Source organism: Pteropus medius, unplaced genomic scaffold (genome assembly GCF_902729225.1).
Source record: "Pteropus medius unplaced genomic scaffold, Ma_sr-lr_union100, whole genome shotgun sequence".
Lineage (NCBI taxonomy): Eukaryota > Metazoa > Chordata > Mammalia > Chiroptera > Pteropodidae > Pteropus > Pteropus medius.
Window position 1 is genome coordinate 143,470 of NW_024347871.1, and position 12,213 is coordinate 155,682.

The 12,213-nt window shown below is 46.7% G+C and overlaps 1 pseudogene; it reads left to right on the forward strand.

The window, feature by feature from the left end:
• Window positions 1-790: 790 nt before the first annotated feature.
• On the forward strand, window positions 791-908 carry LOC120615903 (uncharacterized; annotated as a pseudogene).
• The last annotated feature ends 11,305 nt before the right edge of the window (window positions 909-12,213 follow it).

The following is a 12,213-nucleotide window of genomic DNA, read 5'->3' on the forward strand; positions in this document are numbered from 1 at the left end:
TTTAATACCTGTTCTCCTCAAACTCTTCCAAAAATCAAAGAGGATGCAATACTTCTCAACTCATTTTATGAGGTCAATATCACTCTGATACCAAAACTTAGTAAAGATAACACAAAAAAAGAAAACTATAGACCAATATTTGTCATGAACACAGATGCAAAAATCCTAAATAATACACTAGCGACCTGAAGACAGAAATACATTAAAAAGATTATACACAACAATCAAGTGGGCTTCATCCCAGAGGCACAAGGATGGTTCAACATACGCAAATCGATTAATGTGATACACCACATAAACAAATTTAAAAATAAGAATCATATGATATATCAATAGATGCAGAAAAACCCTTTGACAAGGTACAGCACCCATTAGTGATCAGAACATTTAACAAAATCAGTATAAAAGGAAAGTACCTTAACATAATAAAGACCATAAATGACAAACCCTCAGCCAACATTATACTTAATGGTGGAAAAACTAAAAACCTTCCCTCTAAGATCAGGAACAAGGCAAGGCTGTCCACTATCGCCACTGTTATTCAATATAATATTGGAGGTCCTAGCAAGTGATATCAGACAAGAGAAAGATATAAAAGTCATCCAAATAGGAAACGAAGAAGTCAAACTCGCTATTTACGGATGACGTGATTTTCTATATAGAAAACCCTAAAGACTCCACTACTAGAAACAATAAGCAAATACAGTAAATTTTCTGGATACGAAATCAGTGTTCAAAAATCCATAGCATTCCTGTACTCTAATAATGAAGTGTCAGAAAAAGCAGTGGAGTCTACGGCCATGCCACCTGAACAAGCCTGGTCCTGTCTGATCTCAGAAGCTAAGCAGGGTCAGACCTAGTTGGTACTTGGATGGGAGACCACCTAGGAAGACCAGGTGCTGTAGGCGTAAAAGTAAAAAATAAGGGACTGTAAACTGACAAGGTCCCTGCAATCTGTGAGGTCAACCAAGGGTTGCCTTGTCTAAAAAAACAAAACAAAACAAAAAACCAAAGAAACAAAGAAAAAGAAGTGGAAAAAAATCATTCCTTTTGCAATTTCAGCAAAAAGAATACCTAGGAATAAATCTAAGAAAACATGTGAAGGACCTATATAATGAAAACTATAAGACTCTATTAAAGAAATCAAAGAAGATACAAAGAAATGGAAAGGTATTCCTTCTACTGGGATTGGAAGAATCAACATAGTTAAAATGACCTGATCGCCTAAAGCATTATACAGATTTAATGCAATCCCCATCAAAATCTCATTGGCATTTTTTAAAGAAATGGAACAAAAAAACCATCAGATTTGTATAGAAGCACAAAAGACCCCAAATTGCCAAAGCCATCCTGAGAAAAAAGAACGAGACTGGAGGCATCGCTCTGCTCAACTTCAAATTATAATCCAAAGCAATAATAATCGAAACAGCATGGTATTGGCAGGAAAACAGTCACACAAACCAGTGGAACAGAATCGAGAGTCCAGAAGTAAACCCATGTTTATATGGGCAAATGATTTCTGACATAAAAAAGCCAAAAACATACAGTGGAGAAAGGAAAGCCTGTTCAATAAATCGTGAAGGAAACTGAAAAGCCACCTGCAAAAGAATGAAACTATCACCGCACACTAAAATTAACTCCAAATGGATTAAGGACCTAAATATAAGACCAGAAACCATAAATTGCATAGAACAAAACATAGGAACTGAACTCAAGGACGTTGGACTTAAACAGGATTTTATGAATTTGACCTCAAAGGCAAGGGAAGTAAAAGCTAAAATAAGTGAATGGGACTACATCAAACTAAAAAGCTTCTGCTCAGCTAAAGAAACCATCAATAAGCTAAAGAAACAACCATCCAGATGCGAAAATATATTTGCAAGCAACACCTCCAATAAGGGCCTAATACCCAACATATACAAAGAACTCATATGACTCAATAACAACAAAAAATAAACGAGCCAGTCAAAAAATGGGCAGATGACCTGAACACACACTTCTCCCTAGAGGACATACAAATGGCCAACAAATATGTGAAAAGATGCTCAACATCGCTAGCTATTAGAGAAATGCAAATCAAAACCACAATGAGATACCATCTCACACCTGTTAGAATGGTTATAATCCACAGGACAAGTACTTAACAAATGTCGGAGAGGATGCGGACGAAAAGGAACCCTCCTACACTGCTGGTGGGACTACAAATTGGTACAGCCACTATGGAAAACAGTTTGGAGGTTCCTCAAAAAAACTAAGAATTGATCTACCATGTGATCCAGCAATCCCTCTACTGGGTATTTACCCCAAAGACTTGAAAACCCATATCTGAAAAGGTTTTTGCACACTGATGTTCATAACAGCATTATTCACGGCGGCCAGGACATGGAAGCAACCGAAGTGTCCTGTGATAGATGACTGGCTAAAGAGGCCGTGGTACATATACACAATGGAATATTACTCAGCCATAAAAAGAGATGAAATACTGCCATTTGCGACAACATGGATGGACCTCGAAATAATCATGCTAAGCAAAACCAGCCAGACAGAAAAAGTTGAAAATCACATGATATTACTTATATGTGGGATATAAACCTAAAAGCAACAAATGAACAGGACAAACAGAGACTCATGGACATGGACAGTGGACTAGTGGTTACCAGAGGATGAGAGTAGCAGGAAGGTAAATGGGGTAAAAACGTCAAATATGTGGTGACAGAAAGAAATCTATCTATGGTAGATGAACACATGATGTAAATATATATATTTCTTATTGTTAAAACATACAGCTGAAACATCAGGTTTCGTTAACCAATATCATCATAAAAAAATAATAAATTTAAAAAAAATTTTTTAAATAAAAGTAACAGAATCATTTAAAAAAAGGAAGTAAGGAAACCCTGTCATCTGCTGCAACACAAATAAAACTTGAGGACATTATGCTCAGTGAAAAAAGCCAGTCTCAAAAACACAAATACTGTATGATTTCACTTATACGATGTGTCTAAAGTGGACAAATTTTTAAAAACAGAAAGAGAATGGTGGTTTCCAGGAGCTGGGGGAAGAGGGAAATGAAGCGTTTTCATTCAATATGTCTAGAGTTTCAGTTTTGCAAGATAAAATATTTCTAGAGATGTGTTGCACAACAATGTATGTATATTTAACACTACTGTATTGAACACTTAAAAATGGTTAAGCTAGTAAATTTTATGTGTTTTCACCACAATAAAAACAATTAACCCTATTACAAATTTAGAAAGAAACACATTACTTAATTTAAAGAAATGTGTTAGTGAAGGCTTACCATTAAAAAAGAGAGAGAGAAAGATGTAGGATACAGAAAATGGAGATGCAGCACAGGAGAAAGACAGAGATGCTCGCTACCTCGACTATCGAGCATGGACAAGTAGAATCGGCATCACATGAGAGAAGGTATAAAATCAGGCTCACAAGCCCCATCCTTGACATCTTTAATCAGCCTGCATTTTAGCAGGATGTCCAGGTGACTCCACTGCACTTAAAAGCACCTTCCAGATGGTAGTGGAGGGAGATTCTAGGAGGGTGGCACTGCTCCAGATGTGGACGAACCCAGTCCAGATGGGAGCATGTCATAAGGACCCAGAAGGGATGTTTCCAAGGAGGTAAAATTGATAGAATATCTGACATATCCGTACTTCTTGAAAGAGTCATACAAATAGAAGGACTATCGAAGTAAATTAGCGAAAGCTACATAGAAAATAATCAAACAAAAACAAAGGCAATTATTAAGTTCAGGGAGAACAAAAGTTTGTGCAGGAAGTAAGTTTACATAGAAAGCATTAGTAATGGAAAAGAAAACGCTGAATGACTGAGCTAAACATAATTACTATATAAACATATTGGGGAAATGAAGGGATGAAAGAGTGAAAGAGAACAATTACTATTAACTATTGCATCAGCCACTGGGCAATGCTGTGATAATGACTGCACCTGAAAAATCAAGCTGCAGTACTCAAGGCCTCTTATTTAGAGATAGAGAAGTAAAAGCCAAAAGAATCAGCTAAAAAATATTGACGATGGTTGCCTCTGGGAAGGTAAAAATTGAGAAAAGTCACAGAGGACTATAATAGTAGATTTCGTGATAAATCTTGCACATATACTTCACTCTTTAATTTGCAGGCAATTGTGACTTTAAAAACAAAAATTGAATGAGTATGAAAGTTTGTGCTTAATGATAACTGAGTACAAGAAAAGACACTTGAGGGCTGACAAAAATGCAGGAATACTTGAATAAAAACATGCATGCACAGATGTATGAATAAAAACATGAAAATACATATCGACATACACATACCGTAAAAAATAGATGTGCAAACCAATTCTCTATCCCAGTTCCCTCACTGTTTGCCCTGTGAACCCAGGCAGGGAGGGAACAGGACTGGGCTAGGGCCCCTCATCCTTCTCTTGCTACCACACAGGCCTTGCTGCAGAAAGGGCTCCCATCCTCTGCCTCTAGTCTGTGGGACGTGTCCCCTCTGCCAACAATGCCTTCCTTACCTGCACGGGGCTAAGGCTACCCTGATCAAGAAGAGCAGCACCTATCTACTCAGACCAGAAGTCAGAATGGAATGAGCAACAGGCAGGGGAATCTCACCTCCCCACGCCTTGTGCAAATCCATCTGAACTGAAGGAGGGCGATGCTGGCGCATGACGTATTTCCCTACATTGTGTTCATTTGCTCTCTCATCAGCTCAGCTCACAATCACCAGCACTCACTTCACCCCAGAAAGAGACTGACCTCTATTGCTCATAATCAGGAAACCCCAAAGCACTGACCCCCTCCGCTAATGTCACACTTCAGTATTGCTTCATCACATAAAGATGCCAACAGTTCAAAGCAGATTTTCGCCCAACAGGGTCAACCCCTGAACCTTGGCCCCAGATGTCTCCTTTCATCTTCTCCAGCCCTTTCTGCTTTGCAGTCACTGGAAGCCGGGGGAGGGGGGTAAGAGGAGGTGGAGATTTTCAGTGCTGTGTCAAGGTATCTAGATATCCCTCTCCTTCCCAGAACCTCGCTGCCTGTCCCTTCCCAGACATAAAACACAAATCAGATACGGATACTTAAAGAACATTTAAATACCTATAATGTAATTATACAGACATAATAGACATGAAGTAATGCATATCACATGGGGGTGAGGGGACATCAAGGTGCCAGAAAGCTGGTAGTCGACTCCTCAGGTGGAGTCATAACAAAGAAGTTTACTGATAATAATATAACTATTATACATCTAATATAATATAAAATGACAAAAAGTGATGAAAATAACTCATGTGGCAGAGCTGCAGGCACCTCGTATGTATTAACACTTGTAATCCTGCCAAGCACACTGGAATGAATACTGTTATATTCCCCATTTCATAGATGAGGAAACTGAGGCACCAAGAGGAAAAGTTCTAGTGAGACCACAGCACAGAGGTGAATTCAGGCCTCCTGATGCAGATTCCATGCCCCTTCAGCTGAATCAACGGACCCAGGGGCTGACAACACAGACCGAAACCCCAGCTGCCTGGTGCCACTGTGGTCTGTTGGCACCATCTGGCCTTGATCCAGGGCCTGTAGGCTAACGAGCTCTGGGCAAAAAGAGAAACCGATAAAGGTTCAATTGGTTCCGGAATATTGCTTCTTTTTCCCTCAACTATTCTCCTTTAGCTGCTCCAAAATCGGATTCTGCCTTTTGCTGAAGGAAGATAACACCCCCACTTTTGTCCTCTCACCCGCTTTTCCCACTCGGATCCCTCGCTGGTCTCCTCCCATGACTCCATCGACATCATCACCTGCCCTTGCTCCCACCACCCACCATGCAACAGCGTAGATCCCATTCTCCTCACAAATACCCAACTTCCAGCTCCTGTTACAGAGGCTTGTCGCCCCACTCTTATCTGTGCAGAGAGAGATACAAGGGACCCTACGTTGCAGTCAGCGCACCCCTCCCACTGCCCAGATTTCTCACCTGGGTTCTCCAGAGCCCATGATGTCTTCTTCTTGGACCGAAGGACACAGAGAATGATGATAACAACGAGAACAACAGCAGCAACACCCAGAATGGTTGGCAATCAACTCTCATACACCAAGGACTTTCCTGAACAGGGGCCATTATAACCTGGGCACCTCAGAGCCACAGGCCTGCTCTCCCTCCCCATCCCTGGGCCCTGACCAGACCAGGGTCAGAACCCCCTGCAGGGTCACCCCAGGCTCACCAGAGGGCACAGGGTATGCACAGTGACTCCCAAATTGTTCCCCATAGCACTTGAACCTCTGCTCCTCTCCTTGGGGAGCCCTTATGGACCAGGTCTGGTAGGTCCCACTCCCATCCAGCAGGACACATCACTCTTGCCCCCTTCCTACTCTCATCTCCTTTCTAGACCAATAGGACCATGATTTCTGCTAGTTATTCTGAAGTCCTTCCCATTCTCTGACAAGTCTTCATGTCTGTGTCCCACGCGTGAGCTCCCAGGACTGCATCTACCGCCAGACCTGGGACTCTGCTCTGCCTTCCTCACGGTCATAATGCAGGAAGGGCTGACCATCCAACTGTTCCTCAGCCAAACATCTGGATTGCACAGATCTATCTTCGGTCACCACCGTGAGGTTATAACGAAGACTCTGGGATCCTGGGCAAGGAGGAAACCACAGATGAAACTGAGTCCTGGACATAACTGCATGTCACACATTTTAACAGAGTGCTACTGTAACTCTCCAACAGAGAGCTTCTCGAAGTGTTGAGGATGCAGAAATTGCACATGTACCAAAAGACAAGAATGAAGATTTCCAATGCAGGAAAATAGAAAAGGGGAAAGGAAGGAGAGGGGAATTGAGGGGTGGAAGAAGGGAGAATGGAGATGGGCAAACATGGAGGACAGGTGCCAGGACACAGGCTCCCTAAGGGTACAGGTAGGGGGTCCAGGGGAGAGGCTGGCCTGCAGGGGGCAAGGGAGAGGCAAGATGACCATGGTGAAGGGGAGGTCTTGCCAGAGGGGAGGGAGGGGAAGTAAGGTAAGATGGGAGGGATCCCTGGTCAGAGCAGCTGTGGTGCAAAGGCGGGTTAGGGTGAGAGGGAGAGCCAGGGAAGGCTCATCATGGACAAGGTGGGGACAAGGAGGGTGTGGGAATGAGGCCAGGGTCAGCAGGGGCTGCTTTGTGGCCCTAAGGGAGTTTAGCCTGGGCCAGTACCCCTGGGTAGGTGAAGGGGTGGGCCTGGGCCCAGAGTGGGAGAGGCATGGGGCGGGTCCTGGTGAAGAGGTAGATGGACCTGCCAGTGTTCCCTGGGGAGAGGTGGGTGGTGAGGGTCACAAGGACCAGTGCAGTGTGCCCAAGGGTGGCTTAGAGTTAGAAAGGAGGGGGATGGCAAGAGAAAATAGAGCGTAAAAGCCCAGGGCAGGTAAGCAAGATGCACAGCCTGGGGAAGGACCCACATGATGAGAATGGTGTAAGGCGGTGGTGGGGAAGGGGATCACACTCCCACAGAGAGTTAGGGTTAGACATCCAGCACAGGAGGGGAGGTGCTGGGGGAGAGCTGGCTGTGGGAAAGGCCAGAGCTGACCAAGTGGCATAAATAGGGATTTTGGATACATGGTGTAGGGTGCGAGAGCCCCCGGGGTCAAGGAACCAATGGATGGGGGAAGAGGCCAAAGAACAGTTGAACGAAGAGCAGTTTGCAGGTCTGCGAGGGGTGGTGAGGTCGAAAGAACAAGAGGCAGCAGGTGAGACTAGTGCTGAGGGCCTGGGACTGGGGGGCAGGGTGACTTGAGTTGAGGTGCCGACAGGAGAGGACAAGTGCTCTGGGTGAGCACGGGTGAGGGTGGGTGGTGATTGCAAGGGACCCACCGGAGGGGGCTGTGAGATATGAGAATGTGGTGAGGACCAAAGGCAGGTGGGCGAGGGCGGGGAGCAGGGCACGGTGCCATCAGGGGAGGGGTGCAGAGGGCCCAGGGAGACAAGGAGTCCAGCACCTGTGGGCTAGAAAGTGAGGCCTCAAGAGGGTGAGGTTTAAGACAGAGGAGTGGAGAGGGGCGGTGCCGGGCGAAAGGCCCAGGATGAAGGAGGGCCAAGAGCAGGCTCCTGCCCTGGACGGAAGCTGGGAGGACAGGGTGCCAAGACAGAGGCCAGGTCTGCACACAAGGGGCTGTGTGCTGTGCTCAAGGCGCAAGTGTGGTTAGCACCAGGCGTCCCCCTGGAAAGGGTGAGAGATGAATGGGGATATAGGGAAGACCCCCCTGGGCTAAATGCACCCCCAGAAAGTGTGGGTTAGTGACAGTTGGGGGAGGTAGGAGCCATGCAGGTAAGGCTCTTTGTTGGCCATAGCCCACCAGAGAAGGAGAAGGGACCTAAGGGAGGAAGAAGGGAAGAGGGGAGACACAGAGGACTTCAGAGAGGAGGGAGCAGCCGGGGGAGGGGAGGGTAAAGGACTGAGGGGGCACGTGACATGGCAGGGGAGGAGGCAGGAGAGAGTCTGTGTGGGAACACAGGCATATTAGAAAATTAGGTACACTGGTGGGGGAGGGGAGGATGGAGAGGGGAGGAGTTGGGGGAGACCAGAGAAGTCACAGGAAGACTCCTTCGGGCTCTGACCTCCCTCAGTGTGAGAACCAGGAGCCCCCGCGGTGCCCAGCAGAGGAAGTGTGGTTCAGGCCTGCGCTCCCCAGGCAGCTGGTGGGCACTAGAAAAAGGCCCCTAACTCTGCACTGACCGCCCTTGAGCTCTGCCCACCTGGGAACTCTTTGTTACCCAGGGACTGAGAGGGGTGCAGCGCTGAGAACACACTGCAGACGCAGTCAGTGTTAGGCGCTGAGAGGGTGCCCATACTGGTGGGGAGTGTGACCTGGGCCTCAGACCTCCAAGGGCCCTTGAATGCCATTCACAGGAGCAACCCAGGAGGCAGCCAGACCCAGGGGCGTCAGTGAGCTGTGACCTCCCAACAGGAAGAGGAAAGCAGGAGGGCAGTGTGCAGCAAGAAGACCGGAAATGAGCTGGCGGTGTGGGGTGGGGGAACTAGGAGAAGAGAACTGAAAATAGATTGGAAAAGTGGGGTTGGTGGCAACAGGCAGCGTCAGTCCCCGCCCCCACTGCGCACCTTCACCACAGACACTGTCACCAGAGCCATGGCATACAGACACTCCCCCAAATCCATCCAGTCCAGTGGAAACGCCCCACAGCCATGCTCAGTCAAGGACCCTACTGAACCGCATTCAAGAGGTAAAAAGGGCAGCACCAGCAAGAGCAGCAGGACTTGTCAGAGCCCCGTGGCCATGACTTTTCCAGTTTCACAGGCAGCGGGGCGGGGCTTCCCTGAGCAGCTGAGAAGAGCCAGCATGAGATTATTACTAAAGCACCAGGCCCAGCCCAACTCACACTCATCTGAGTATGGAGACCTTCCAATCAGAAGCAGAGGGAAGGCCTTGCTGGTTACCTCAGATAGTCCTCTGAACCCTGAGAGACAAATCAAGAACACAGAGAACCCTACTGGCTGCCACCCACCCCTTCCCTGTGAATGCAACCCAGTGTGGCGGGGACTGGCTCTGAGCAGCTGAGTGTTACTGCCCCAACCTCAGAGACTCCAGACCACCTCGCCCTGCCCTTCCCGGGCCAAGGAGACTCCCGCCCAGGAGCAGCATGACTCTCACCAGGCTCTGTGAGACACCCGCCCAGCCACCTTTCCTGGCTTCTTAGCACTGCCATTCTTGTCCACTCTGATCTCCCTTTTCCTGCTTCAGGGACTCAAAGTCAGCCTCTCCAACCCCTGTTCAATCTCACAGCCGCTACCTAGTCCAGGCTTTCATCTACTTCAGCCTGGAAAGCCACAAAGGCTTCCTAAACACTGTACTGTCCCCATTATAACCATAGTGTCCCAACCACCATAGCTGCCCCATCTGCTGAATTAACACATGTGCCCCAACTCCACCAGCAGAGTCCACAGCCACCACAAACTACTGTCTGTCATCACCCCCATTTCTCTAGTGACATCTCCCAGTAGAATAGACTCTGCTGTCTCCTAACCCTGTCCCACTAGGATGCCACTGCTTAAGCCTCTCCCTCCTCTTCCTTCCCACACCACAGACGTGCACATCCTAAAAGATCGTCCCAATTAGATAGGGGTGACAGTGGCCCAACCTTGAGAGTATACTAAGAAAAGGGTGAATCATGTCATATCTGAACTATATCTCAACAATAATGCTTTTTCAATGATAACATTAATAATAATGTCATCCTAAAAGCCTCCTTCTGCTCAAAGATGTGCCCAATGCACATCTCCTGGTCTCTGGAAGATCTCGCTTCTGGTCCTCAAACTTGGCTGCTGATATAACCACCTACCCGAATTCCCAGGTCACAGCCAAAGCTGATTGAATCAGTATCCCTGGGGTTGAACCCAGGCCTTCCTGCCTTTGAAAGCTCCCTTGGCGATTCCGATGTGCAGGAGAGCTTTAGAATCACTGGTCTAGCCCATGGTTTGAACCTCCCTGATGGTACAAAGTATGTCTCGCCTTGACCGCATCTTATCATCTTAAACTCCCCCCATTAGACAATGAGCTACTCTAGCATCAGGAACTGTGTTCATTCAATCTTTGTCTCCCTGGAAATGTTTCCTTAAAGTGGAATCCTGCCCATCATTACTAACCATTTCACTAAGACCCCTATCCTACACTTTTGCTATGGATGGAAATGCCATGAATCACAAAGTTTCAACAATCCCTTGGATTTCACATCCATTTTTATTGATTTATTACTTTGACCATCATAACTTTTTTAGCGCTTCAGGGATGGGATCCTATTGTTACTGAACCTAGAATGGGTTCACCTCTTGTCTGAGTCACAAATCAGTCAGTACACCAAGAGAAGTTACCACACAAAGCAAGATTCGTTTGCAGCAAATAAGGAGCCCACGGGGAGTGATTTCTAAAGCCATGCTCCCGAACTGGGGAGCCTCTTTATTTTTATCCTTTCAGGTCAATGCATACTCATGATGGAATTTTGTCATAGCATGTATACTATGCGAAGGGTGCTGTTGGGTTGGCTCACCTGCAGTAGCAGGTCATGCTTCTTCACACATGACATGTGCAGAAAATGGCATCCAAAGCCCTCCCCAGAGGTGGAGATTTTACTATAATAATGAGTTCTCCCTCATAAAGGCTTCCTTAACCCATTCGAGCTGGTTCTAATTTCGGCTCCTTTAGTGGTTTCTACCGGTGGTTATCTGGGGGCCCAATCATTTCCATCATTTCCTGGAAAATATGCTAACAGAGTGTTACCAGAACATTTTAGTGACTTTCTCAAACTTAGTTTTGAGACAAAAGGGTGAAGTTTCACAACTCAGAGACCTTATTCTGCTTACACTCTCCCCTTCTCAGAGAGATTCTTTTCATTGCTAAAGGTCTCAGGGCAGTGAGGATGTGGAGAGGGAGATGGAACCCAGCTCTCCTGACAGCTGATCCCAAGCCCTTTCCTCTGTGAGGTCAAGCCTCCTTCCAGGACTTCCTAGGTATGGCAGCTCCAGCAAACTGTCTCATTGAGCTCACTTCCCCTGTGTGTGTGTGTGGGGGGGAACTTGTAATGTAATAATAATAATAATAATAATAATAATAATAATAATAATAATAATATGCTACGTTTGTTCTCTAGCATTTACAGATGGTTGCAAGGAGAGATGAACCCAATATTACGCTTTCTGGGGTTGGAAGAGAAACTGATGGTCTAGGACTCCGGATTCAGGGTGCGCCCCAAGACCTAGGCCTGACAACCTCTCCCCTACCAGCCTCCCAGGTCCTCTTTCGTACCAATGTTTCCCTCCACCACACCCTGCTCCAGCCCCATGAACTATTCTGTTCCCTCCATTCCCACCTTTGGACCCCCGGACTCATCAACACAAGGGCATCTGCAGACCTCAGGTGCCACTTTTGGGTCCCCAAAAGAAACTGAGACCACCCAGCATGAGGCTGACACAAACCTAGGCGAACTTCTGTAGGCTCCGGTCAGAGTTTAAGGGGACCACCGAATATCACCCGTCCCCCCAGATTGGCCTCAAGGAAATAAAAGGTGTTCGTTAACCTACAAGCAGAACGAAGGCGCTTATGCACACGTTGGGAGCGGAGCGCGTTTCACGTTGGGTTCTGGTTCTCGAACTGTGGGCGGTTGCACCTGCCGGTTGGGAAAACGCAGCCTCGCCTGGATCCGCGGAAATC